Here is a 24,869-nt window from a genome sequence, read left to right on the forward strand (position 1 = left end):
TGAAATCTGGTTGATTTCACTGTTGTTTCAGACAGTGATTTGAGACTTGCTGCAAGGCTCCACTAGAGACTCCAGTGATGATTAATCACTGCACAGTCCTTCTGAAAATCTTGTTGATTTCACAATGAATTCAGACAGTGATTTGCTGATTTGAGACGTGCTCCCAGTCCCCCCAGTTTAGGAAAAAAAAAACCCAGCTCTCCCCACATTGTTCTTGCAAACCCACATCCCCAAAATACATGAGATAAGTCCTCGTCTCTGCCACAACCTAATCGTGGGCAGGAGCGCAGCCTTGACAGGCCATGCCTATATAAAGTGTCCCTCACAGGCATCCTCTTATGTAGACATAGCCAGTTGATGTCCTTTAGTCTGTTTGGCAGTTCCTTGTGCTGCGCAAACAGCCACTCCTCCCTGCCCACCCCGCAAACTCTCACAGGTCCCTGTTTTGCAACTATTGCCTTGTACAGTTCCCAATGATCCAGGCCTAGGTCACCTCCCCCGCATTCCTTGTGCCTTTTAGCCCAGCCCATCATCTGCCTGTAGTGTGGTGGCATAACCTCCCCTTTTGGCCGCCGGTTCTCCCATTTAACCCACTTCCTCAAAGGAAAGGATAGCCAAAACATGAGCAGCACATGGTACCAGTGGCAGCAAGGTGGCTGCGGGCACACCCTGAGGCCTCGGGAACAGGCGTGTTATTGATCCACAGGGCACTTTACCAAGTCGCCAGGAAGGGAGTGGTAGCACCTGCAGTGGTCGGGACACCAGCAGAGTTTTGGTGGGGGATCCAACCGCGGGGCCTTGACAATGGGCTCAAGGACCTCAACTGGTTATGTCTCCACGGGTGCCTGCCGGTACGAGAGCTGCTTTATCGGCATGGTTTGACCAGAGCCCCCGTGTGCCCGAGGATTGGATGTCTACACGATGAGACCATTAGACATGTAATGTGGGACTGTACTTTTGCAAGCGAGGGGTGGAAAAGAGCAAATAAGTGGCTAGTACAGCTGGTCCCGGGGTTCCATTTAACTTGGAGTGTGGTGAAAAGAGGGGTGAGCTTGGGAAGGACAATGGTCCTCACATGGCTAATTGTAAGCCTTGTCAAGAGGGGCCTGTGGCGGGCGAGGCAAGACCTGGTGAACAACAAGGAAGTTAGCGTGGAGGGGGTGGTGAAGAGGATCGAGCTGGAGTTGAAGGGGAGAATAAAGATGGACATCAGGAAGTGGGGGAAGCATGCCGCCTTGGAGAGGTGGAAGGGAGGACTTGGGTTAAGGGGGGTTCCTTGGGACTAGGTAGACTGACCTCATCCCTGAAAGTTGTCATTTGGTTTTGGTTTTTGGTTTGTTTATGTATTGGTAGAAGACCGAACTACAGATATGAGTTTGTATGCATTTGTGTTTGGTTTGTTGATGTATTGTGAAGAGAAATAACCACAGATATGAGTTTGTATTGTGCAAAGATCTTTTTCACAAATAAAAAAAAAAAGAAAAAAAAATCTGTTCTTATCAGTTTAATATCTGATATGTCCTCTATACGAGGACTACATATTAAGCCGATTTTTAGCTCTGGGAGATGAAAAAGGGGCTTGCTCCGTTCACTCCAAGCATCGACCCGGTATTGCAGCACCTCCGGGAACGGTGCACCCTTTAAATTGTGGAAAATAAAAGAAATGGTAACCTGAATCAGTGGTGTGGTGTTGGAAATGATTTCTGCTTTGAGTAAAACAAGTCTCACCTCCACATAGTTTTTAAGACTGAGGCTTTTGGCAAGTGACTTATGCTTACTCATCAATAGTGCCTTTGTTTTGCAAGTCTCAAATCACTGATTTTAACTTCACCGATCTGTGAGGACGGTGCCATCTGCGAACCGTCACCACAAATGCTGTGACTGGGAATACCGTCCCTGCCTCTGTCACCACCAACTCATACTTACCTGGCAGGGGAGATACCATGATCAAGAAGGTGGTTCACCCAGGGCGAGGCTCAGTCATTGCACTGCGACTGTGCTGACCACTGCGAATTCCCCAAATGTGGGAATCTCGACTGCATAATTTGTGGTAGTGGGGGACTGCGTTCGCGCTCTCCCCTGATATTGAAGTCAAAGAAAAACCAGGTGTCCCGTTTAATCATCACTGTCTGAATCCCTAGTGAAATCAACCACATTTCAGCAGGATTTTACACGGATTAATCACCACTGCACTGGAGTCTCCGGTGGAGGGAGTCTACAATCAGCAAATCACTGTCTGAATCCAAAGTGAAATCAACCAGATTTCAGCATTAATCATCACTGCGCTGGAGTCTCCAGTGGAGCACGTCTCAAATCAGCAAATCACTGTCTGAATCCAAAGTGAAATCAAGCACATTTCAGCAGGACTTTACACTTTTGCTTGTAAACAAATCAATGAGTTTTTGATGGCTGGTGCTGGGGAATGGGTTTGGCATTGGACAACCGCAGCTCAACCAGTCCCAACCACAAGAGGGATCACTGTTGCGACTGGGATATAAGGCTGCCTGCCACCTGATTCCGCAACTGACTTTGGTTTCTCTTCAATACGCATAAGTCTTTCGCCTTTTACTAAAGACTTCCGTGGAGAGGAACAACAATGAGTTGACCATATTTTTGGCAGGCTCTGCCAATTGGCTGAGCCTCATGTACTTGTGTGAAAAGAAAAGTAGTTGGACAGAGGCTCCTGACAATGGAGCACAAACAAAGTTGTGTTTACTTATCACTGGAGTCACTAGTGCAGCAAGTCTCAAATCACTGTCTGAATCCAAAGTGAAATCAACCAGATTTCAGCAGGATTTTACAGGGATTAATGGTCACTTTACTGGAGTCTCCGGTGGAGCACGTCTCAAATCAGCAAATCACTGTCTGAATTCATTGTGAAATCAACAAGATTTTCAGCAGGAATCATCACTGGAGTCACTAGTGGAGCCTTGCAGCAAGTCTCAAATCTCTGTCTGAATCCATTGTGAAATCAACAAGATTTTCAGCAGGACTTTACAGTGATTAATCATCACTGGAGTCTCTAGTGTCTGAAACAACAGTGAAATCAACCAGATTTCAGCAGGAGTTTACACTTTTGCTTGTAAACAAATCAATGATTTTAGCTTTTTTGAGGACGGGGGCAGCGTGGGGAGTGGGTTGTTAAGTAGCAAGCGACTGCTACGCCCAGTTGAAAGAACCGCACCGCGACAATTGAGATATGTGCTGGTACGTTGGGTCTGCAAACAAACAGTTTGGTGTTATCGCTTCTCGGCCTTTTGGCTAAGATCAAGTGTAGTATCTGTTCTTATCAGTTTAATATCTGATATGTCCTCTATACGAGGACTACATATTAAGCCGATTTTTAGCTCTGGGAGATGAAAAAGGGGCTTGCTCCGTTCACTCCAAGCATCGACCCGGTATTGCAGCACCTCCGGGAACGGTGCACCCTTTAAATTGTGGAAAATAAAAGAAATGGTAACCTGAATCAGTGGTGTGGTGTTGGAAATGATTTCTGCTTTGAGTAAAACAAGTCTCACCTCCACATAGTTTTTAAGACTGAGGCTTTTGGCAAGTGACTTATGCTTACTCATCAATAGTGCCTTTGTTTTGCAAGTCTCAAATCACTGATTTTAACTTCACCGATCTGTGAGGACGGTGCCATCTGCGAACCGTCACCACAAATGCTGTGACTGGGAATACCATCCCTGCCTCTGTCACCACCAACTCATACTTACCTGGCAGGGGAGATACCATGATCAAGAAGGTGGTTCACCCAGGGCGAGGCTCAGTCATTGCACTGCGACTGTGCTGACCACTGCGAATTCCCCAAATGTGGGAATCTCGACTGCATAATTTGTGGTAGTGGGGGACTGCGTTCGCGCTCTCCCCTGATATTGAAGTCAAAGAAAAACCAGGTGTCCCGTTTAATCATCACTGTCTGAATCCCTAGTGAAATCAACCACATTTCAGCAGGATTTTACACGGATTAATCACCACTGCACTGGAGTCTCCGGTGGAGGGAGTCTACAATCAGCAAATCACTGTCTGAATCCAAAGTGAAATCAACCAGATTTCAGCATTAATCATCACTGCGCTGGAGTCTCCAGTGGAGCACGTCTCAAATCAGCAAATCACTGTCTGAATCCAAAGTGAAATCAAGCACATTTCAGCAGGACTTTACACTTTTGCTTGTAAACAAATCAATGAGTTTTTGATGGCTGGTGCTGGGGAATGGGTTTGGCATTGGACAACCGCAGCTCAACCAGTCCCAACCACAAGAGGGATCACTGTTGCGACTGGGATATAAGGCTGCCTGCCACCTGATTCCGCAACTGACTTTGGTTTCTCTTCAATACGCATAAGTCTTTCGCCTTTTACTAAAGACTTCCGTGGAGAGGAACAACAATGAGTTGACCATATTTTTGGCAGGCTCTGCCAATTGGCTGAGCCTCATGTACTTGTGTGAAAAGAAAAGTAGTTGGACAGAGGCTCCTGACAATGCAGCACAAACAAAGTTGTGTTTACTTATCACTGGAGTCACTTGTGCAGCAAGTCTCAAATCACTGTCTGAATCCAAAGTGAAATCAACCAGATTTCAGCAGGATTTTACAGGGATTAATGGTCACTTTACTGGAGTCTCCGGTGGAGCACGTCTCAAATCAGCAAATCACTGTCTGAATTCATTGTGAAATCAACAAGATTTTCAGCAGGAATCATCACTGGAGTCACTAGTGGAGCCTTGCAGCAAGTCTCAAATCTCTGTCTGAATCCATTGTGAAATCAACAAGATTTTCAGCAGGACTTTACAGTGATTAATCATCACTGGAGTCTCTAGTGTCTGAAACAACAGTGAAATCAACCAGATTTCAGCAGGAGTTTACACTTTTGCTTGTAAACAAATCAATGATTTTAGCTTTTTTGAGGACGGGGGCAGCGTGGGGAGTGGGTTGTTAAGTAGCAAGCGACTGCTACGCCCAGTTGAAAGAACCGCACCGCGACAATTGAGATATGTGCTGGTACGTTGGGTCTGCAAACAAACAGTTTGGTGTTATCGCTTCTCGGCCTTTTGGCTAAGATCAAGTGTAGTATCTGTTCTTATCAGTTTAATATCTGATATGTCCTCTATACGAGGACTACATATTAAGCCGATTTTTAGCTCTGGGAGATGAAAAAGGGGCTTGCTCCGTTCACTCCAAGCATCGACCCGGTATTGCAGCACCTCCGGGAACGGTGCACCCTTTAAATTGTGGAAAATAAAAGAAATGGTAACCTGAATCAGTGGTGTGGTGTTGGAAATGATTTCTGCTTTGAGTAAAACAAGTCTCACCTCCACATAGTTTTTAAGACTGAGGCTTTTGGCAAGTGACTTATGCTTACTCATCAATAGTGCCTTTGTTTTGCAAGTCTCAAATCACTGATTTTAACTTCACCGATCTGTGAGGACGGTGCCATCTGCGAACCGTCACCACAAATGCTGTGACTGGGAATACCGTCCCTGCCTCTGTCACCACCAACTCATACTTACCTGGCAGGGGAAATACCATGATCAAGAAGGTGGTTCACCCAGGGCGAGGCTCAGTCATTGCACTGCGACTGTGCTGACCACTGCGAATTCCCCAAATGTGGGAATCTCGACTGCATAATTTGTGGTAGTGGGGGACTGCGTTCGCGCTCTCCCCTGATATTGAAGTCAAAGAAAAACCAGGTGTCCCGTTTAATCATCACTGTCTGAATCCCTAGTGAAATCAACCACATTTCAGCAGGATTTTACACGGATTAATCACCACTGCACTGGAGTCTCCGGTGGAGGGAGTCTACAATCAGCAAATCACTGTCTGAATCCAAAGTGAAATCAACCAGATTTCAGCATTAATCATCACTGCGCTGGAGTCTCCAGTGGAGCACGTCTCAAATCAGCAAATCACTGTCTGAATCCAAAGTGAAATCAAGCACATTTCAGCAGGACTTTACACTTTTGCTTGTAAACAAATCAATGAGTTTTTGATGGCTGGTGCTGGGGAATGGGTTTGGCATTGGACAACCGCAGCTCAACCAGTCCCAACCACAAGAGGGATCACTGTTGCGACTGGGATATAAGGCTGCCTGTCACCTGATTCCGCAACTGACTTTGGTTTCTCTTCAATACGCATAAGTCTTTCGCCTTTTACTAAAGACTTCCATGGAGAGGAACAACAATGAGTTGACCATATTTTTGGCAGGCTCTGCCAATTGGCTGAGCCTCATGTACTTGTGTGAAAAGAAAAGTAGTTGGACAGAGGCTCCTGACAATGGAGCACAAACAAAGTTGTGTTTACTTATCACTGGAGTCACTAGTGCAGCAAGTCTCAAATCACTGTCTGAATCCAAAGTGAAATCAACCAGATTTCAGCAGGATTTTACAGGGATTAATGGTCACTTTACTGGAGTCTCCGGTGGAGCACGTCTCAAATCAGCAAATCACTGTCTGAATTCATTGTGAAATCAACAAGATTTTCAGCAGGAATCATCACTGGAGTCACTAGTGGAGCCTTGCAGCAAGTCTCAAATCTCTGTCTGAATCCATTGTGAAATCAACAAGATTTTCAGCAGGACTTTACAGTGATTAATCATCACTGGAGTCTCTAGTGTCTGAAACAACAGTGAAATCAACCAGATTTCAGCAGGAGTTTACACTTTTGCTTGTAAACAAATCAATGATTTTAGCTTTTTTGAGGACGGGGGCAGCGTGGGGAGTGGGTTGTTAAGTAGCAAGCGACTGCTACGCCCAGTTGAAAGAACCGCACCGCGACAATTGAGATATGTGCTGGTACGTTGGGTCTGCAAACAAACAGTTTGGTGTTATCGCTTCTCGGCCTTTTGGCTAAGATCAAGTGTAGTATCTGTTCTTATCAGTTTAATATCTGATATGTCCTCTATACGAGGACTACATATTAAGCCGATTTTTAGCTCTGGGAGATGAAAAAGGGGCTTGCTCCGTTCACTCCAAGCATCGACCCGGTATTGCAGCACCTCCGGGAACGGTGCACCCTTTAAATTGTGGAAAATAAAAGAAATGGTAACCTGAATCAGTGGTGTGGTGTTGGAAATGATTTCTGCTTTGAGTAAAACAAGTCTCACCTCCACATAGTTTTTAAGACTGAGGCTTTTGGCAAGTGACTTATGCTTACTCATCAATAGTGCCTTTGTTTTGCAAGTCTCAAATCACTGATTTTAACTTCACCGATCTGTGAGGACGGTGCCATCTGCGAACCGTCACCACAAATGCTGTGACTGGGAATACCGTCCCTGCCTCTGTCACCACCAACTCATACTTACCTGGCAGGGGAGATACCATGATCAAGAAGGTGGTTCACCCAGGGCGAGGCTCAGTCATTGCACTGCGACTGTGCTGACCACTGCGAATTCCCCAAATGTGGGAATCTCGACTGCATAATTTGTGGTAGTGGGGGACTGCGTTCGCGCTCTCCCCTGATATTGAAGTCAAAGAAAAACCAGGTGTCCCGTTTATTCATCACTGTCTGAATCCCTAGTGAAATCAACCACATTTCAGCAGGATTTTACACGGATTAATCACCACTGCACTGGAGTCTCCAGTGGAGGGAGTCTACAATCAGCAAATCACTGTCTGAATCCAAAGTGAAATCAACCAGATTTCAGCATTAATCATCACTGCGCTGGAGTCTCCAGTGGAGCACGTCTCAAATCAGCAAATCACTGTCTGAATCCAAAGTGAAATCAAGCACATTTCAGCAGGACTTTACACTTTTGCATGTAAACAAATCAATGAGTTGTTGATGGCTGGTGCTGGGGAATGGGTTTGGCATTGGACAACCGCAGCTCAACCAGTCCCAACCACAAGAGGGATCACTGTTGCGACTGGGATATAAGGCTGCCTGTCACCTGATTCCGCAACTGACTTTGGTTTCTCTTCAATACGCATAAGTCTTTCGCCTTTTACTAAAGACTTCCGTGGAGAGGAACAACAATGAGTTGACCATATTTTTGGCAGGCTCTGCCAATTGGCTGAGCCTCATGTACTTGTGTGAAAAGAAAAGTAGTTGGACAGAGGCTCCTGACAATGGAGCACAAACAAAGTTGTGTTTACTTATCACTGGAGTCACTAGTGCAGCAAGTCTCAAATCACTGTCTGAATCCAAAGTGAAATCAACCAGATTTCAGCAGGATTTTACAGGGATTAATGGTCACTTTACTGGAGTCTCCGGTGGAGCACGTCTCAAATCAGCAAATCACTGTCTGAATTCATTGTGAAATCAACAAGATTTTCAGCAGGAATCATCACTGGAGTCACTAGTGGAGCCTTGCAGCAAGTCTCAAATCTCTGTCTGAATCCATTGTGAAATCAACAAGATTTTCAGCAGGACTTTACAGTGATTAATCATCACTGGAGTCACTAGTGGAGCCTTGCAGCAAGTCTCAAATCCCTGTCTGAATCCATTGTGAAATCAACAAGATTTTCAGCAGGACTTTACAGTGATTAATCATCACTGGAGTCTCTAGTGTCTGAAACAACAGTGAAATCAACCAGATTTCAGCAGGAGTTTACACTTTTGCTTGTAAACAAATCAATGATTTTAGCTTTTTTGAGGACGGGGGCAGCGTGGGGAGTGGGTTGTTAAGTAGCAAGCGACTGCTACGCCCAGTTGAAAGAACCGCACCGCGACAATTGAGATATGTGCTGGTACGTTGGGTCTGCAAACAAACAGTTTGGTGTTATCGCTTCTCGGCCTTTTGGCTAAGATCAAGTGTAGTATCTGTTCTTATCAGTTTAATATCTGATATGTCCTCTATACGAGGACTACATATTAAGCCGATTTTTAGCTCTGGGAGATGAAAAAGGGGCTTGCTCCGTTCACTCCAAGCATCGACCCGGTATTGCAGCACCTCCGGGAACGGTGCACCCTTTAAATTGTGGAAAATAAAAGAAATGGTAACCTGAATCAGTGGTGTGGTGTTGGAAATGATTTCTGCTTTGAGTAAAACAAGTCTCACCTCCACATAGTTTTTAAGACTGAGGCTTTTGGCAAGTGACTTATGCTTACTCATCAATAGTGCCTTTGTTTTGCAAGTCTCAAATCACTGATTTTAACTTCACCGATCTGTGAGGACGGTGCCATCTGCGAACCGTCACCACAAATGCTGTGACTGGGAATACCGTCCCTGCCTCTGTCACCACCAACTCATACTTACCTGGCAGGGGAGATACCATGATCAAGAAGGTGGTTCACCCAGGGCGAGGCTCAGTCATTGCACTGCGACTGTGCTGACCACTGCGAATTCCCCAAATGTGGGAATCTCGACTGCATAATTTGTGGTAGTGGGGGACTGCGTTCGCGCTCTCCCCTGATATTGAAGTCAAAGAAAAACCAGGTGTCCCGTTTATTCATCACTGTCTGAATCCCTAGTGAAATCAACCACATTTCAGCAGGATTTTACACGGATTAATCACCACTGCACTGGAGTCTCCAGTGGAGGGAGTCTACAATCAGCAAATCACTGTCTGAATCCAAAGTGAAATCAACCAGATTTCAGCATTAATCATCACTGCGCTGGAGTCTCCAGTGGAGCACGTCTCAAATCAGCAAATCACTGTCTGAATCCAAAGTGAAATCAAGCACATTTCAGCAGGACTTTACACTTTTGCATGTAAACAAATCAATGAGTTGTTGATGGCTGGTGCTGGGGAATGGGTTTGGCATTGGACAACCGCAGCTCAACCAGTCCCAACCACAAGAGGGATCACTGTTGCGACTGGGATATAAGGCTGCCTGTCACCTGATTCCGCAACTGACTTTGGTTTCTCTTCAATACGCATAAGTCTTTCGCCTTTTACTAAAGACTTCCGTGGAGAGGAACAACAATGAGTTGACCATATTTTTGGCAGGCTCTGCCAATTGGCTGAGCCTCATGTACTTGTGTGAAAAGAAAAGTAGTTGGACAGAGGCTCCTGACAATGGAGCACAAACAAAGTTGTGTTTACTTATCACTGGAGTCACTAGTGCAGCAAGTCTCAAATCACTGTCTGAATCCAAAGTGAAATCAACCAGATTTCAGCAGGATTTTACAGGGATTAATGGTCACTTTACTGGAGTCTCCGGTGGAGCACGTCTCAAATCAGCAAATCACTGTCTGAATTCATTGTGAAATCAACAAGATTTTCAGCAGGAATCATCACTGGAGTCACTAGTGGAGCCTTGCAGCAAGTCTCAAATCTCTGTCTGAATCCATTGTGAAATCAACAAGATTTTCAGCAGGACTTTACAGTGATTAATCATCACTGGAGTCACTAGTGGAGCCTTGCAGCAAGTCTCAAATCCCTGTCTGAATCCATTGTGAAATCAACAAGATTTTCAGCAGGACTTTACAGTGATTAATCATCACTGGAGTCTCTAGTGTCTGAAACAACAGTGAAATCAACCAGATTTCAGCAGGAGTTTACACTTTTGCTTGTAAACAAATCAATGATTTTAGCTTTTTTGAGGACGGGGGCAGCGTGGGGAGTGGGTTGTTAAGTAGCAAGCGACTGCTACGCCCAGTTGAAAGAACCGCACCGCGACAATTGAGATATGTGCTGGTACGTTGGGTCTGCAAACAAACAGTTTGGTGTTATCGCTTCTCGGCCTTTTGGCTAAGATCAAGTGTAGTATCTGTTCTTATCAGTTTAATATCTGATATGTCCTCTATACGAGGACTACATATTAAGCCGATTTTTAGCTCTGGGAGATGAAAAAGGGGCTTGCTCCGTTCACTCCAAGCATCGACCCGGTATTGCAGCACCTCCGGGAACGGTGCACCCTTTAAATTGTGGAAAATAAAAGAAATGGTAACCTGAATCAGTGGTGTGGTGTTGGAAATGATTTCTGCTTTGAGTAAAACAAGTCTCACCTCCACATAGTTTTTAAGACTGAGGCTTTTGGCAAGTGACTTATGCTTACTCATCAATAGTGCCTTTGTTTTGCAAGTCTCAAATCACTGATTTTAACTTCACCGATCTGTGAGGACGGTGCCATCTGCGAACCGTCACCACAAATGCTGTGACTGGGAATACCGTCCCTGCCTCTGTCACCACCAACTCATACTTACCTGGCAGGGGAGATACCATGATCAAGAAGGTGGTTCACCCAGGGCGAGGCTCAGTCATTGCACTGCGACTGTGCTGACCACTGCGAATTCCCCAAATGTGGGAATCTCAACTGCATAATTTGTGGTAGTGGGGGACTGCGTTCGCGCTCTCCCCTGATATTGAAGTCAAAGAAAAACCAGGTGTCCCGTTTAATCATCACTGTCTGAATCCCTAGTGAAATCAACCACATTTCAGCAGGATTTTACACGGATTAATCACCACTGCACTGGAGTCTCCAGTGGAGGGAGTCTACAATCAGCAAATCACTGTCTGAATCCAAAGTGAAATCAACCAGATTTCAGCATTAATCATCACTGCGCTGGAGTCTCCAGTGGAGCACGTCTCAAATCAGCAAATCACTGTCTGAATCCAAAGTGAAATCAAGCACATTTCAGCAGGACTTTACACTTTTGCTTGTAAACAAATCAATGAGTTTTTGATGGCTGGTGCTGGGGAATGGGTTTGGCATTGGACAACCGCAGCTCAACCAGTCCCAACCACAAGAGGGATAACTGTTGCGACTGGGATATAAGGCTGCCTGTCACCTGATTCCGCAACTGACTTTGGTTTCTCTTCAATACGCATAAGTCTTTCGCCTTTTACTAAAGACTTCCATGGAGAGGAACAACAATGAGTTGACCATATTTTTGGCAGGCTCTGCCAATTGGCTGAGCCTCATGTACTTGTGTGAAAAGAAAAGTAGTTGGACAGAGGCTCCTGACAATGGAGCACAAACAAAGTTGTGTTTACTTATCACTGGAGTCACTAGTGCAGCAAGTCTCAAATCACTGTCTGAATCCAAAGTGAAATCAACCAGATTTCAGCAGGATTTTACAGGGATTAATGGTCACTTTACTGGAGTCTCCGGTGGAGCACGTCTCAAATCAGCAAATCACTGTCTGAATTCATTGTGAAATCAACAAGATTTTCAGCAGGAATCATCACTGGAGTCACTAGTGGAGCCTTGCAGCAAGTCTCAAATCTCTGTCTGAATCCATTGTGAAATCAACAAGATTTTCAGCAGGACTTTACAGTGATTAATCATCACTGGAGTCTCTAGTGTCTGAAACAACAGTGAAATCAACCAGATTTCAGCAGGAGTTTACACTTTTGCTTGTAAACAAATCAATGATTTTAGCTTTTTTGAGGACGGGGGCAGCGTGGGGAGTGGGTTGTTAAGTAGCAAGCGACTGCTACGCCCAGTTGAAAGAACCGCACCGCGACAATTGAGATATGTGCTGGTACGTTGGGTCTGCAAACAAACAGTTTGGTGTTATCGCTTCTCGGCCTTTTGGCTAAGATCAAGTGTAGTATCTGTTCTTATCAGTTTAATATCTGATATGTCCTCTATACGAGGACTACATATTAAGCCGATTTTTAGCTCTGGGAGATGAAAAAGGGGCTTGCTCCGTTCACTCCAAGCATCGACCCGGTATTGCAGCACCTCCGGGAACGGTGCACCCTTTAAATTGTGGAAAATAAAAGAAATGGTAACCTGAATCAGTGGTGTGGTGTTGGAAATGATTTCTGCTTTGAGTAAAACAAGTCTCACCTCCACATAGTTTTTAAGACTGAGGCTTTTGGCAAGTGACTTATGCTTACTCATCAATAGTGCCTTTGTTTTGCAAGTCTCAAATCACTGATTTTAACTTCACCGATCTGTGAGGACGGTGCCATCTGCGAACCGTCACCACAAATGCTGTGACTGGGAATACCGTCCCTGCCTCTGTCACCACCAACTCATACTTACCTGGCAGGGGAGATACCATGATCAAGAAGGTGGTTCACCCAGGGCGAGGCTCAGTCATTGCACTGCGACTGTGCTGACCACTGCGAATTCCCCAAATGTGGGAATCTCGACTGCATAATTTGTGGTAGTGGGGGACTGCGTTCGCGCTCTCCCCTGATATTGAAGTCAAAGAAAAACCAGGTGTCCCGTTTATTCATCACTGTCTGAATCCCTAGTGAAATCAACCACATTTCAGCAGGATTTTACACGGATTAATCACCACTGCACTGGAGTCTCCAGTGGAGGGAGTCTACAATCAGCAAATCACTGTCTGAATCCAAAGTGAAATCAACCAGATTTCAGCATTAATCATCACTGCGCTGGAGTCTCCAGTGGAGCACGTCTCAAATCAGCAAATCACTGTCTGAATCCAAAGTGAAATCAAGCACATTTCAGCAGGACTTTACACTTTTGCATGTAAACAAATCAATGAGTTGTTGATGGCTGGTGCTGGGGAATGGGTTTGGCATTGGACAACCGCAGCTCAACCAGTCCCAACCACAAGAGGGATCACTGTTGCGACTGGGATATAAGGCTGCCTGTCACCTGATTCCGCAACTGACTTTGGTTTCTCTTCAATACGCATAAGTCTTTCGCCTTTTACTAAAGACTTCCGTGGAGAGGAACAACAATGAGTTGACCATATTTTTGGCAGGCTCTGCCAATTGGCTGAGCCTCATGTACTTGTGTGAAAAGAAAAGTAGTTGGACAGAGGCTCCTGACAATGGAGCACAAACAAAGTTGTGTTTACTTATCACTGGAGTCACTAGTGCAGCAAGTCTCAAATCACTGTCTGAATCCAAAGTGAAATCAACCAGATTTCAGCAGGATTTTACAGGGATTAATGGTCACTTTACTGGAGTCTCCGGTGGAGCACGTCTCAAATCAGCAAATCACTGTCTGAATTCATTGTGAAATCAACAAGATTTTCAGCAGGAATCATCACTGGAGTCACTAGTGGAGCCTTGCAGCAAGTCTCAAATCTCTGTCTGAATCCATTGTGAAATCAACAAGATTTTCAGCAGGACTTTACAGTGATTAATCATCACTGGAGTCACTAGTGGAGCCTTGCAGCAAGTCTCAAATCCCTGTCTGAATCCATTGTGAAATCAACAAGATTTTCAGCAGGACTTTACAGTGATTAATCATCACTGGAGTCTCTAGTGTCTGAAACAACAGTGAAATCAACCAGATTTCAGCAGGAGTTTACACTTTTGCTTGTAAACAAATCAATGATTTTAGCTTTTTTGAGGACGGGGGCAGCGTGGGGAGTGGGTTGTTAAGTAGCAAGCGACTGCTACGCCCAGTTGAAAGAACCGCACCGCGACAATTGAGATATGTGCTGGTACGTTGGGTCTGCAAACAAACAGTTTGGTGTTATCGCTTCTCGGCCTTTTGGCTAAGATCAAGTGTAGTATCTGTTCTTATCAGTTTAATATCTGATATGTCCTCTATACGAGGACTACATATTAAGCCGATTTTTAGCTCTGGGAGATGAAAAAGGGGCTTGCTCCGTTCACTCCAAGCATCGACCCGGTATTGCAGCACCTCCGGGAACGGTGCACCCTTTAAATTGTGGAAAATAAAAGAAATGGTAACCTGAATCAGTGGTGTGGTGTTGGAAATGATTTCTGCTTTGAGTAAAACAAGTCTCACCTCCACATAGTTTTTAAGACTGAGGCTTTTGGCAAGTGACTTATGCTTACTCATCAATAGTGCCTTTGTTTTGCAAGTCTCAAATCACTGATTTTAACTTCACCGATCTGTGAGGACGGTGCCATCTGCGAACCGTCACCACAAATGCTGTGACTGGGAATACCGTCCCTGCCTCTGTCACCACCAACTCATACTTACCTGGCAGGGGAGATACCATGATCAAGAAGGTGGTTCACCCAGGGCGAGGCTCAGTCATTGCACTGCGACTGTGCTGACCACTGCGAATTCCCCAAATGTGGGAATCTCGACTGCATAATTTGTGGTAGTGGGGGACTGCGTTCGCGCTCTCCCCTGATATTGAAGTCAAAGAAAAACCAGGTGTCCCGTTTAATCATCACTGTCTGAATCCCTAGTGAAATCAACCACATTTCAGCAGGATTTTACACGGATTAATCACCACTGCACTGGAGTCTCCGGTGGAGGGAGTCTACAATCAGCAAATCACTGTCTGAATCCAAAGTGAAATCAACCAGATTTCAGCATTAATCATCACTGCGCTGGAGTCTCCAGTGGAGCACGTCTCAAATCAGCAAATCACTGTCTGAATCCAAAGTGAAATCAAGCACATTTCAGCAGGACTTTACACTTTTGCTTGTAAACAAATCAATGAGTTTTTGATGGCTGGTGCTGGGGAATGGGTTTGGCATTGGACAACCGCAGCTCAACCAGTCCCAACCACAAGAGGGATCACTGTTGCGACTGGGATATAAGGCTGCCTGCCACCTGATTCCGCAACTGACTTTGGTTTCTCTTCAATACGCATAAGTCTTTCGCCTTTTACTAAAGACTTCCGTGGAGAGGAACAACAATGAGTTGACCATATTTTTGGCAGGCTCTGCCAATTGGCTGAGCCTCATGTACTTGTGTGAAAAGAAAAGTAGTTGGACAGAGGCTCCTGACAATGGAGCACAAACAAAGTTGTGTTTACTTATCACTGGAGTCACTAGTGCAGCAAGTCTCAAATCACTGTCTGAATCCAAAGTGAAATCAACCAGATTTCAGCAGGATTTTACAGGGATTAATGGTCACTTTACTGGAGTCTCCGGTGGAGCACGTCTCAAATCAGCAAATCACTGTCTGAATTCATTGTGAAATCAACAAGATTTTCAGCAGGAATCATCACTGGAGTCACTAGTGGAGCCTTGCAGCAAGTCTCAAATCTCTGTCTGAATCCATTGTGAAATCAACAAGATTTTCAGCAGGACTTTACAGTGATTAATCATCACTGGAGTCTCTAGTGTCTGAAACAACAGTGAAATCAACCAGATTTCAGCAGGAGTTTACACTTTTGCTTGTAAACAAATCAATGATTTTAGCTTTTTTGAGGACGGGGGCAGCGTGGGGAGTGGGTTGTTAAGTAGCAAGCGACTGCTACGCCCAGTTGAAAGAACCGCACCGCGACAATTGAGATATGTGCTGGTACGTTGGGTCTGCAAACAAACAGTTTGGTGTTATCGCTTCTCGGCCTTTTGGCTAAGATCAAGTGTAGTATCTGTTCTTATCAGTTTAATATCTGATATGTCCTCTATACGAGGACTACATATTAAGCCGATTTTTAGCTCTGGGAGATGAAAAAGGGGCTTGCTCCGTTCACTCCAAGCATCGACCCGGTATTGCAGCACCTCCGGGAACGGTGCACCCTTTAAATTGTGGAAAATAAAAGAAATGGTAACCTGAATCAGTGGTGTGGTGTTGGAAATGATTTCTGCTTTGAGTAAAACAAGTCTCACCTCCACATAGTTTTTAAGACTGAGGCTTTTGGCAAGTGACTTATGCTTACTCATCAATAGTGCCTTTGTTTTGCAAGTCTCAAATCACTGATTTTAACTTCACCGATCTGTGAGGACGGTGCCATCTGCGAACCGTCACCACAAATGCTGTGACTGGGAATACCGTCCCTGCCTCTGTCACCACCAACTCATACTTACCTGGCAGGGGAGATACCATGATCAAGAAGGTGGTTCACCCAGGGCGAGGCTCAGTCATTGCACTGCGACTGTGCTGACCACTGCGAATTCCCCAAATGTGGGAATCTCGACTGCATAATTTGTGGTAGTGGGGGACTGCGTTCGCGCTCTCCCCTGATATTGAAGTCAAAGAAAAACCAGGTGTCCCGTTTAATCATCACTGTCTGAATCCCTAGTGAAATCAACCACATTTCAGCAGGATTTTACACGGATTAATCACCACTGCACTGGAGTCTCCGGTGGAGGGAGTCTACAATCAGCAAATCACTGTCTGAATCCAAAGTGAAATCAACCAGATTTCAGCATTAATCATCACTGCGCTGGAGTCTCCAGTGGAGCACGTCTCAAATCAGCAAATCACTGTCTGAATCCAAAGTGAAATCAAGCACATTTCAGCAGGACTTTACACTTTTGCTTGTAAACAAATCAATGAGTTTTTGATGGCTGGTGCTGGGGAATGGGTTTGGCATTGGACAACCGCAGCTCAACCAGTCCCAACCACAAGAGGGATCACTGTTGCGACTGGGATATAAGGCTGCCTGTCACCTGATTCCGCAACTGACTTTGGTTTCTCTTCAATACGCATAAGTCTTTCGCCTTTTACTAAAGACTTCCGTGGAGAGGAACAACAATGAGTTGACCATATTTTTGGCAGGCTCTGCCAATTGGCTGAGCCTCATGTACTTGTGTGAAAAGAAAAGTAGTTGGACAGAGGCTCCTGACAATGGAGCACAAACAAAGTTGTGTTTACTTATCACTGGAGTCACTAGTGCAGCAAGTCTCAAATCACTGTCTGAATCCAAAGTGAAATCAACCAGATTTCAGCAGGATTTTACAGGGATTAATGGTCACTTTACTGGAGTCTCCGGTGGAGCACGTCTCAAATCAGCAAATCACTGTCTGAATTCATTGTGAAATCAACAAGATTTTCAGCAGGAATCATCACTGGAGTCACTAGTGGAGCCTTGCAGCAAGTCTCAAATCTCTGTCTGAATCCATTGGGAAATCAACAAGATTTTCAGCAGGACTTTACAGTGATTAATCATCACTGGAGTCACTAGTGGAGCCTTGCAGCAAGTCTCAAATCCCTGTCTGAATCCATTGTGAAATCAACAAGATTTTCAGCAGGACTTTACAGTGATTAATCATCACTGGAGTCTCTAGTGTCTGAAACAACAGTGAAATCAACCAGATTTCAGCAGGAGTTTACACTTTTGCTTGTAAACAAATCAATGATTTTAGCTTTTTTGAGGACGGGGGCAGCGTGGGGAGTGGGTTGTTAAGTAGCAAGCGACTGCTACGCCCAGTTGAAAGAACCGCACCGCGACAATTGAGATATGTGCTGGTACGTTGGGTCTGCAAACAAACAGTTTGGTGTTATCGCTTCTCGGCCTTTTGGCTAAGATTAAGTGTAGTATCTGTTCTTATCAGTTTAATATCTGATATGTCCTCTATACGAGGACTACATATTAAGCCGATTTTTAGCTCTGGGAGATGAAAAAGGGGCTTGCTCCGTTCACTCCAAGCATCGACCCGGTATTGCAGCACCTCCGGGAACGGTGCACCCTTTAAATTGTGGAAAATAAAAGAAATGGTAACCTGAATCAGTGGTGTGGTGTTGGAAATGATTTCTGCTTTGAGTAAAACAAGTCTCACCTCCACATAGTTTTTAAGACTGAGGCTTTTGGCAAGTGACTTATGCTTACTCATCAATAGTGCCTTTGTTTTGCAAGTCTCAAATCACTGATTTTAACTTCACCGATCTGTGAGGACGGTGCCATCTGCGAACCGTCACCACAAATGCTGTGACTGGGAATACCGTCCCTGCCTCTGTCACCACCAACTCATACTTACCTGGCAGGGGAGATACCATGATCAAGAAGGTGGTTCACCCAGGGCGAGGCTCAGTCATTGCACTGCGACTGTGCTGACCACTGCGAATTCCCCAAATGTGGGAATCTCGACTGCATAATTTGTGGTAGTGGGGGACTGCGTTCGCGCTCTCCCCTGATATTGAAGTCAAAGAAAAACCAGGTGTCCCGTTTAATCATCACTGTCTGAATCCCTAGTGAAATCAACCACATTTCAGCAGGATTTTACACGGATTAATCACCACTGCACTGGAGTCTCCAGTGGAGGGAGTCTACAATCAGCAAATCACTGTCTGAATCCAAAGTGAAATCAACCAGATTTCAGCATTAATCATCACTGCGCTGGAGTCTCCAGTGGAGCACGTCTCAAATCAGCAAATCACTGTCTGAATCCAAAGTGAAATCAAGCACATTTCAGCAGGACTTTACACTTTTGCTTGTAAACAAATCAATGAGTTTTTGATGGCTGGTGCTGGGGAATGGGTTTGGCATTGGACAACCGCAGCTCAACCAGTCCCAACCACAAGAGGGATCACTGTTGCGACTGGGATATAAGGCTGCCTGTCACCTGATTCCGCAACTGACTTTGGTTTCTCTTCAATACGCATAAGTCTTTCGCCTTTTACTAAAGACTTCCATGGAGAGGAACAACAATGAGTTGACCATATTTTTGGCAGGCTCTGCCAATTGGCTGAGCCTCATGTACTTGTGTGAAAAGAAAAGTAGTTGGACAGAGGCTCCTGACAATGGAGCACAAACAAAGTTGTGTTTACTTATCACTGGAGTCACTAGTGCAGCAAGTCTCAAATCACTGTCTGAATCCAAAGTGAAATCAACCAGATTTCAGCAGGATTTTACAGGGATTAATGGTCACTTTACTGGAGTCTCCGGTGGAGCACGTCTCAAATCAGCAAATCACTGTCTGAATTCATTGTGAAATCAACAAGATTTTCAGCAGGAATCATCACTGGAGTCACTAGTGGAGCCTTGCAGCAAGTCTCAAATCTCTGTCTGAATCCATTGTGAAATCAACAAGATTTTCAGCAGGACTTTACAGTGATTAATCATCACTGGAGTCTCTAGTGTCTGAAACAACAGTGAAATCAACCAGATTTCAGCAGGAGTTTACACTTTTGCTTGTAAACAAATCAATGATTTTAGCTTTTTTGAGGACGGGGGCAGCGTGGGGAGTGGGTTGTTAAGTAGCAAGCGACTGCTACGCCCAGTTGAAAGAACCGCACCGCGACAATTGAGATATGTGCTGGTACGTTGGGTCTGCAAACAAACAGTTTGGTGTTATCGCTTCTCGGCCTTTTGGCTAAGATCAAGTGTAGTATCTGTTCTTATCAGTTTAATATCTGATATGTCCTCTATACGAGGACTACATATTAAGCCGATTTTTAGCTCTGGGAGATGAAAAAGGGGCTTGCTCCGTTCACTCCAAGCATCGACCCGGTATTGCAGCACCTCCGGGAACGGTGCACCCTTTAAATTGTGGAAAATAAAAGAAATGGTAACCTGAATCAGTGGTGTGGTGTTGGAAATGATTTCTGCTTTGAGTAAAACAAGTCTCACCTCCACATAGTTTTTAAGACTGAGGCTTTTGGCAAGTGACTTATGCTTACTCATCAATAGTGCCTTTGTTTTGCAAGTCTCAAATCACTGATTTTAACTTCACCGATCTGTGAGGACGGTGCCATCTGCGAACCGTCACCACAAATGCTGTGACTGGGAATACCGTCCCTGCCTCTGTCACCACCAACTCATACTTACCTGGCAGGGGAGATACCATGATCAAGAAGGTGGTTCACCCAGGGCGAGGCTCAGTCATTGCACTGCGACTGTGCTGACCACTGCGAATTCCCCAAATGTGGGAATCTCGACTGCATAATTTGTGGTAGTGGGGGACCGCGTTCGCGCTCTCCCCTGATATTGAAGTCAAAGAAAAACCAGGTGTCCCGTTTAATCATCACTGTCTGAATCCCTAGTGAAATCAACCACATTTCAGCAGGATTTTACACGGATTAATCACCACTGCACTGGAGTCTCCGGTGGAGGGAGTCTACAATCAGCAAATCACTGTCTGAATCCAAAGTGAAATCAACCAGATTTCAGCATTAATCATCACTGCGCTGGAGTCTCCAGTGGAGCACGTCTCAAATCAGCAAATCACTGTCTGAATCCAAAGTGAAATCAAGCACATTTCAGCAGGACTTTACACTTTTGCTTGTAAACAAATCAATGAGTTTTTGATGGCTGGTGCTGGGGAATGGGTTTGGCATTGGACAACCGCAGCTCAACCAGTCCCAACCACAAGAGGGATCACTGTTGCGACTGGGATATAAGGCTGCCTGCCACCTGATTCCGCAACTGACTTTGGTTTCTCTTCAATACGCATAAGTCTTTCGCCTTTTACTAAAGACTTCCGTGGAGAGGAACAACAATGAGTTGACCATATTTTTGGCAGGCTCTGCCAATTGACTGAGCCTCATGTACTTGTGTGAAAAGAAAAGTAGTTGGACAGAGGCTCCTGACAATGGAGCACAAACAAAGTTGTGTTTACTTATCACTGGAGTCACTAGTGCAGCAAGTCTCAAATCACTGTCTGAATCCAAAGTGAAATCAACCAGATTTCAGCAGGATTTTACAGGGATTAATGGTCACTTTACTGGAGTCTCCGGTGGAGCACGTCTCAAATCAGCAAATCACTGTCTGAATTCATTGTGAAATCAACAAGATTTTCAGCAGGAATCATCACTGGAGTCACTAGTGGAGCCTTGCAGCAAGTCTCAAATCTCTGTCTGAATCCATTGTGAAATCAACAAGATTTTCAGCAGGACTTTACAGTGATTAATCATCACTGGAGTCTCTAGTGTCTGAAACAACAGTGAAATCAACCAGATTTCAGCAGGAGTTTACACTTTTGCTTGTAAACAAATCAATGATTTTAGCTTTTTTGAGGACGGGGGCAGCGTGGGGAGTGGGTTGTTAAGTAGCAAGCGACTGCTACGCCCAGTTGAAAGAACCGCACCGCGACAATTGAGATATGTGCTGGTACGTTGGGTCTGCAAACAAACAGTTTGGTGTTATCGCTTCTCGGCCTTTTGGCTAAGATCAAGTGTAGTATCTGTTCTTATCAGTTTAATATCTGATATGTCCTCTATACGAGGACTACATATTAAGCCGATTTTTAGCTCTGGGAGATGAAAAAGGGGCTTGCTCCGTTCACTCCAAGCATCGGCCCGGTATTGCAGCACCTCCGGGAACGGTGCACCCTTTAAATTGTGGAAAATAAAAGAAAGGGTAACCTGAATCAGTGGTGTGGTGTTGGAAATGATTTCTGCTTTGAGTAAAACAAGTCTCACCTCCACATAGTTTTTAAGACTGAGGCTTTTGGCAAGTGACTTATGCTTACTCATCAATAGTGCCTTTGTTTTGCAAGTCTCAAATCACTGATTTTAACTTCACCGATCTGTGAGGACGGTGCCATCTGCGAACCGTCACCACAAATGCTGTGACTGGGAATACCGTCCCTGCCTCTGTCACCACCAACTCATACTTACCTGGCAGGGGAGATACCATGATCAAGAAGGTGGTTCACCCAGGGCGAGGCTCAGTCATTGCACTGCGACTGTGCTGACCACTGCGAATTCCCCAAATGTGGGAATCTCGACTGCATAATTTGTGGTAGTGGGGGACTGCGTTCGCGCTCTCCCCTGATATTGAAGTCAAAGAAAAACCAGGTGTCCCGTTTAATCATCACTGTCTGAATCCCTAGTGAAATCAACCACATTTCAGCAGGATTTTACACGGATTAATCACCACTGCACTGGAGTCTCCGGTGGAGGGAGTCTACAATCAGCAAATCACTGTCTGAATCCAAAGTGAAATCAACCAGATTTCAGCATTAATCATCACTGCGCTGGAGTCTCCAGTGGAGCACGTCTCAAATCAGCAAATCACTGTCTGAATCCAAAGTGAAATCAAGCACATTTCAGCAGGACTTTACACTTTTGCTTGTAAACAAATCAATGAGTTTTTGATGGCTGGTGCTGGGGAATGGGTTTGGCATTGGACAACCGCAGCTCAACCAGTCCCAACCACAAGAGGGATCACTGTTGCGACTGGGATATAAGGCTGCCTGCCACCTGATTCCGCAACTGACTTTGGTTTCTCTTCAATACGCATAAGTCTTTCGCCTTTTACTAAAGACTTCCGTGGAGAGGAACAACAATGAGTTGACCATATTTTTGGCAGGCTCTGCCAATTGGCTGAGCCTCATGTACTTGTGTGAAAAGAAAAGTAGTTGGACAGAGGCTCCTGACAATGGAGCACAAACAAAGTTGTGTTTACTTATCACTGGAGTCACTAGTGCAGCAAGTCTCAAATCACTGTCTGAATCCAAAGTGAAATCAACCAGATTTCAGCAGGATTTTACAGGGATTAATGGTCACTTTACTGGAGTCTCCGGTGGAGCACGTCTCAAATCAGCAAATCACTGTCTGAATTCATTGTGAAATCAACAAGATTTTCAGCAGGAATCATCACTGGAGTCACTAGTGGAGCCTTGCAGCAAGTCTCAAATCTCTGTCTGAATCCATTGTGAAATCAACAAGATTTTCAGCAGGACTTTACAGTGATTAATCATCACTGGAGTCTCTAGTGTCTGAAACAACAGTGAAATCAACCAGATTTCAGCAGGAGTTTACACTTTTGCTTGTAAACAAATCAATGATTTTAGCTTTTTTGAGGACGGGGGCAGCGTGGGGAGTGGGTTGTTAAGTAGCAAGCGACTGCTACGCCCAGTTGAAAGAACCGCACCGCGACAATTGAGATATGTGCTGGTACGTTGGGTCTGCAAACAAACAGTTTGGTGTTATCGCTTCTCGGCCTTTTGGCTAAGATCAAGTGTAGTATCTGTTCTTATCAGTTTAATATCTGATATGTCCTCTATACGAGGACTACATATTTAGCCCATTTTTAGCTCTGGGAGATGAAAAAGGGGCTTGCTCCGTTCACTCCAAGCATCGACCCGGTATTGCACCCCCTCCGGGAACGGTGCACCCTTTAAATTGTGGAAAATAAAAGAAATGGTAACCTGAATCAGTGGTGTGGTGTTGGAAATGATTTCTGCTTTGAGTAAAACAAGTCTCACCTCCACATAGTTTTTAAGACTGAGGCTTTTGGCAAGTGACTTATGCTTACTCATCAATAGTGCCTTTGTTTTGCAAGTCTCAAATCACTGATTTTAACTTCACCGGTCTGTGAGGACGGTGCCATCTGCGAACCGTCACCACAAATGCTGTGACTGGGAATACCGTCCCTGCCTCTGTCACCACCAACTCATACTTACCTGGCAGGGGAGATACCATGATCAAGAAGGTGGTTCACCCAGGGCGAGGCTCAGTCATTGCACTGCGACTGTGCTGACCACTGCGAATTCCCCAAATGTGGGAATCTCGACTGCATAATTTGTGGTAGTGGGGGACTGCGTTCGCGCTCTCCCCTGATATTGAAGTCAAAGAAAAACCAGGTGTCCCGTTTATTCATCACTGTCTGAATCCCTAGTGAAATCAACCACATTTCAGCAGGATTTTACACGGATTAATCACCACTGCACTGGAGTCTCCAGTGGAGGGAGTCTACAATCAGCAAATCACTGTCTGAATCCAAAGTGAAATCAACCAGATTTCAGCATTAATCATCACTGCGCTGGAGTCTCCAGTGGAGCACGTCTCAAATCAGCAAATCACTGTCTGAATCCAAAGTGAAATCAAGCACATTTCAGCAGGACTTTACACTTTTGCTTGTAAACAAATCAATGAGTTTTTGATGGCTGGTGCTGGGGAATGGGTTTGGCATTGGACAACCGCAGCTCAACCAGTCCCAACCACAAGAGGGATCACTGTTGCGACTGGGATATAAGGCTGCCTGTCACCTGATTCCGCAACTGACTTTGGTTTCTCTTCAATACGCATAAGTCTTTCGCCTTTTACTAAAGACTTCCGTGGAGAGGAACAACAATGAGTTGACCATATTTTTGGCAGGCTCTGCCAATTGGCTGAGCCTCATGTACTTGTGTGAAAAGAAAAGTAGTTGGACAGAGGCTCCTGACAATGGAGCACAAACAAAGTTGTGTTTACTTATCACTGGAGTCACTAGTGCAGCAAGTCTCAAATCACTGTCTGAATCCAAAGTGAAATCAACCAGATTTCAGCAGGATTTTACAGGGATTAATGGTCACTTTACTGGAGTCTCCGGTGGAGCACGTCTCAAATCAGCAAATCACTGTCTGAATTCATTGTGAAATCAACAAGATTTTCAGCAGGAATCATCACTGGAGTCACTAGTGGAGCCTTGCAGCAAGTCTCAAATCTCTGTCTGAATCCATTGGGAAATCAACA

At 45.0% G+C, this 24,869-nt stretch overlaps 39 non-coding genes across 39 annotated transcripts; all 39 read left to right on the plus strand.

The window, feature by feature from the left end:
* Positions 1-1,451: 1,451 nt before the first annotated feature.
* On the plus strand, positions 1,452-1,642 carry LOC144400448 (U2 spliceosomal RNA). The gene has a single exon (XR_013462385.1). It is a non-coding gene; the product is annotated as a U2 spliceosomal RNA (small nuclear RNA).
* Positions 1,643-1,918: 276 nt separating this feature from the next.
* On the plus strand, positions 1,919-2,082 carry LOC120813743 (U1 spliceosomal RNA). The gene has a single exon (XR_005711011.2). It is a non-coding gene; the product is annotated as a U1 spliceosomal RNA (small nuclear RNA).
* Positions 2,083-2,524: 442 nt separating this feature from the next.
* LOC144400545 (U5 spliceosomal RNA) lies at positions 2,525-2,639 on the plus strand. Its single transcript, XR_013462480.1, has one exon. It is a non-coding gene; the product is annotated as a U5 spliceosomal RNA (small nuclear RNA).
* Positions 2,640-3,241: 602 nt separating this feature from the next.
* LOC144400238 (U2 spliceosomal RNA) lies at positions 3,242-3,432 on the plus strand. Its single transcript, XR_013462176.1, has one exon. It is a non-coding gene; the product is annotated as a U2 spliceosomal RNA (small nuclear RNA).
* Positions 3,433-3,708: 276 nt separating this feature from the next.
* Positions 3,709-3,872, plus strand: LOC144400015 (U1 spliceosomal RNA). Its single transcript, XR_013461953.1, has one exon. It is a non-coding gene; the product is annotated as a U1 spliceosomal RNA (small nuclear RNA).
* A 442-nt stretch (positions 3,873-4,314) lies between these two features.
* LOC144400546 (U5 spliceosomal RNA) lies at positions 4,315-4,429 on the plus strand. Its single transcript, XR_013462481.1, has one exon. It is a non-coding gene; the product is annotated as a U5 spliceosomal RNA (small nuclear RNA).
* A 602-nt stretch (positions 4,430-5,031) lies between these two features.
* LOC144400239 (U2 spliceosomal RNA) lies at positions 5,032-5,222 on the plus strand. The gene has a single exon (XR_013462177.1). It is a non-coding gene; the product is annotated as a U2 spliceosomal RNA (small nuclear RNA).
* Positions 5,223-5,498: 276 nt separating this feature from the next.
* LOC144400226 (U1 spliceosomal RNA) lies at positions 5,499-5,662 on the plus strand. The gene has a single exon (XR_013462164.1). It is a non-coding gene; the product is annotated as a U1 spliceosomal RNA (small nuclear RNA).
* A 442-nt stretch (positions 5,663-6,104) lies between these two features.
* Positions 6,105-6,219, plus strand: LOC144400735 (U5 spliceosomal RNA). The gene has a single exon (XR_013462670.1). It is a non-coding gene; the product is annotated as a U5 spliceosomal RNA (small nuclear RNA).
* A 602-nt stretch (positions 6,220-6,821) lies between these two features.
* Positions 6,822-7,012, plus strand: LOC144400240 (U2 spliceosomal RNA). Its single transcript, XR_013462178.1, has one exon. It is a non-coding gene; the product is annotated as a U2 spliceosomal RNA (small nuclear RNA).
* A 276-nt stretch (positions 7,013-7,288) lies between these two features.
* Positions 7,289-7,452, plus strand: LOC144400016 (U1 spliceosomal RNA). Its single transcript, XR_013461954.1, has one exon. It is a non-coding gene; the product is annotated as a U1 spliceosomal RNA (small nuclear RNA).
* A 442-nt stretch (positions 7,453-7,894) lies between these two features.
* LOC144400547 (U5 spliceosomal RNA) lies at positions 7,895-8,009 on the plus strand. Its single transcript, XR_013462482.1, has one exon. It is a non-coding gene; the product is annotated as a U5 spliceosomal RNA (small nuclear RNA).
* Positions 8,010-8,714: 705 nt separating this feature from the next.
* LOC144400241 (U2 spliceosomal RNA) lies at positions 8,715-8,905 on the plus strand. Its single transcript, XR_013462179.1, has one exon. It is a non-coding gene; the product is annotated as a U2 spliceosomal RNA (small nuclear RNA).
* A 276-nt stretch (positions 8,906-9,181) lies between these two features.
* Positions 9,182-9,345, plus strand: LOC144400017 (U1 spliceosomal RNA). Its single transcript, XR_013461955.1, has one exon. It is a non-coding gene; the product is annotated as a U1 spliceosomal RNA (small nuclear RNA).
* A 442-nt stretch (positions 9,346-9,787) lies between these two features.
* On the plus strand, positions 9,788-9,902 carry LOC144400548 (U5 spliceosomal RNA). Its single transcript, XR_013462483.1, has one exon. It is a non-coding gene; the product is annotated as a U5 spliceosomal RNA (small nuclear RNA).
* A 705-nt stretch (positions 9,903-10,607) lies between these two features.
* Positions 10,608-10,798, plus strand: LOC144400242 (U2 spliceosomal RNA). Its single transcript, XR_013462180.1, has one exon. It is a non-coding gene; the product is annotated as a U2 spliceosomal RNA (small nuclear RNA).
* Positions 10,799-11,074: 276 nt separating this feature from the next.
* On the plus strand, positions 11,075-11,238 carry LOC144400227 (U1 spliceosomal RNA). The gene has a single exon (XR_013462165.1). It is a non-coding gene; the product is annotated as a U1 spliceosomal RNA (small nuclear RNA).
* Positions 11,239-11,680: 442 nt separating this feature from the next.
* LOC144400737 (U5 spliceosomal RNA) lies at positions 11,681-11,795 on the plus strand. The gene has a single exon (XR_013462672.1). It is a non-coding gene; the product is annotated as a U5 spliceosomal RNA (small nuclear RNA).
* Positions 11,796-12,397: 602 nt separating this feature from the next.
* On the plus strand, positions 12,398-12,588 carry LOC144400243 (U2 spliceosomal RNA). The gene has a single exon (XR_013462181.1). It is a non-coding gene; the product is annotated as a U2 spliceosomal RNA (small nuclear RNA).
* Positions 12,589-12,864: 276 nt separating this feature from the next.
* LOC144400018 (U1 spliceosomal RNA) lies at positions 12,865-13,028 on the plus strand. The gene has a single exon (XR_013461956.1). It is a non-coding gene; the product is annotated as a U1 spliceosomal RNA (small nuclear RNA).
* A 442-nt stretch (positions 13,029-13,470) lies between these two features.
* LOC144400549 (U5 spliceosomal RNA) lies at positions 13,471-13,585 on the plus strand. Its single transcript, XR_013462484.1, has one exon. It is a non-coding gene; the product is annotated as a U5 spliceosomal RNA (small nuclear RNA).
* Positions 13,586-14,290: 705 nt separating this feature from the next.
* LOC144400245 (U2 spliceosomal RNA) lies at positions 14,291-14,481 on the plus strand. The gene has a single exon (XR_013462183.1). It is a non-coding gene; the product is annotated as a U2 spliceosomal RNA (small nuclear RNA).
* Positions 14,482-14,757: 276 nt separating this feature from the next.
* On the plus strand, positions 14,758-14,921 carry LOC144400019 (U1 spliceosomal RNA). The gene has a single exon (XR_013461957.1). It is a non-coding gene; the product is annotated as a U1 spliceosomal RNA (small nuclear RNA).
* A 442-nt stretch (positions 14,922-15,363) lies between these two features.
* LOC144400550 (U5 spliceosomal RNA) lies at positions 15,364-15,478 on the plus strand. The gene has a single exon (XR_013462485.1). It is a non-coding gene; the product is annotated as a U5 spliceosomal RNA (small nuclear RNA).
* A 602-nt stretch (positions 15,479-16,080) lies between these two features.
* On the plus strand, positions 16,081-16,271 carry LOC144400246 (U2 spliceosomal RNA). The gene has a single exon (XR_013462184.1). It is a non-coding gene; the product is annotated as a U2 spliceosomal RNA (small nuclear RNA).
* Positions 16,272-16,547: 276 nt separating this feature from the next.
* Positions 16,548-16,711, plus strand: LOC144400021 (U1 spliceosomal RNA). Its single transcript, XR_013461959.1, has one exon. It is a non-coding gene; the product is annotated as a U1 spliceosomal RNA (small nuclear RNA).
* A 442-nt stretch (positions 16,712-17,153) lies between these two features.
* LOC144400551 (U5 spliceosomal RNA) lies at positions 17,154-17,268 on the plus strand. Its single transcript, XR_013462486.1, has one exon. It is a non-coding gene; the product is annotated as a U5 spliceosomal RNA (small nuclear RNA).
* Positions 17,269-17,973: 705 nt separating this feature from the next.
* LOC144400427 (U2 spliceosomal RNA) lies at positions 17,974-18,164 on the plus strand. The gene has a single exon (XR_013462365.1). It is a non-coding gene; the product is annotated as a U2 spliceosomal RNA (small nuclear RNA).
* Positions 18,165-18,440: 276 nt separating this feature from the next.
* On the plus strand, positions 18,441-18,604 carry LOC144400022 (U1 spliceosomal RNA). Its single transcript, XR_013461960.1, has one exon. It is a non-coding gene; the product is annotated as a U1 spliceosomal RNA (small nuclear RNA).
* A 442-nt stretch (positions 18,605-19,046) lies between these two features.
* LOC144400738 (U5 spliceosomal RNA) lies at positions 19,047-19,161 on the plus strand. Its single transcript, XR_013462673.1, has one exon. It is a non-coding gene; the product is annotated as a U5 spliceosomal RNA (small nuclear RNA).
* A 602-nt stretch (positions 19,162-19,763) lies between these two features.
* Positions 19,764-19,954, plus strand: LOC144400247 (U2 spliceosomal RNA). Its single transcript, XR_013462185.1, has one exon. It is a non-coding gene; the product is annotated as a U2 spliceosomal RNA (small nuclear RNA).
* Positions 19,955-20,230: 276 nt separating this feature from the next.
* Positions 20,231-20,394, plus strand: LOC144400223 (U1 spliceosomal RNA). Its single transcript, XR_013462161.1, has one exon. It is a non-coding gene; the product is annotated as a U1 spliceosomal RNA (small nuclear RNA).
* Positions 20,395-20,836: 442 nt separating this feature from the next.
* LOC144400708 (U5 spliceosomal RNA) lies at positions 20,837-20,954 on the plus strand. The gene has a single exon (XR_013462643.1). It is a non-coding gene; the product is annotated as a U5 spliceosomal RNA (small nuclear RNA).
* Positions 20,955-21,553: 599 nt separating this feature from the next.
* On the plus strand, positions 21,554-21,744 carry LOC144400358 (U2 spliceosomal RNA). Its single transcript, XR_013462296.1, has one exon. It is a non-coding gene; the product is annotated as a U2 spliceosomal RNA (small nuclear RNA).
* A 276-nt stretch (positions 21,745-22,020) lies between these two features.
* LOC144400023 (U1 spliceosomal RNA) lies at positions 22,021-22,184 on the plus strand. Its single transcript, XR_013461961.1, has one exon. It is a non-coding gene; the product is annotated as a U1 spliceosomal RNA (small nuclear RNA).
* Positions 22,185-22,626: 442 nt separating this feature from the next.
* On the plus strand, positions 22,627-22,741 carry LOC144400552 (U5 spliceosomal RNA). The gene has a single exon (XR_013462487.1). It is a non-coding gene; the product is annotated as a U5 spliceosomal RNA (small nuclear RNA).
* Positions 22,742-23,343: 602 nt separating this feature from the next.
* Positions 23,344-23,534, plus strand: LOC144400424 (U2 spliceosomal RNA). Its single transcript, XR_013462362.1, has one exon. It is a non-coding gene; the product is annotated as a U2 spliceosomal RNA (small nuclear RNA).
* Positions 23,535-23,810: 276 nt separating this feature from the next.
* On the plus strand, positions 23,811-23,974 carry LOC144400024 (U1 spliceosomal RNA). Its single transcript, XR_013461962.1, has one exon. It is a non-coding gene; the product is annotated as a U1 spliceosomal RNA (small nuclear RNA).
* A 442-nt stretch (positions 23,975-24,416) lies between these two features.
* LOC144400553 (U5 spliceosomal RNA) lies at positions 24,417-24,531 on the plus strand. The gene has a single exon (XR_013462488.1). It is a non-coding gene; the product is annotated as a U5 spliceosomal RNA (small nuclear RNA).
* The last annotated feature ends 338 nt before the right edge of the window (positions 24,532-24,869 follow it).

This window comes from Gasterosteus aculeatus, chromosome 2, assembly GCF_964276395.1.
Source record: "Gasterosteus aculeatus chromosome 2, fGasAcu3.hap1.1, whole genome shotgun sequence".
NCBI classification, from domain to species: domain Eukaryota; kingdom Metazoa; phylum Chordata; class Actinopteri; order Perciformes; family Gasterosteidae; genus Gasterosteus; species Gasterosteus aculeatus.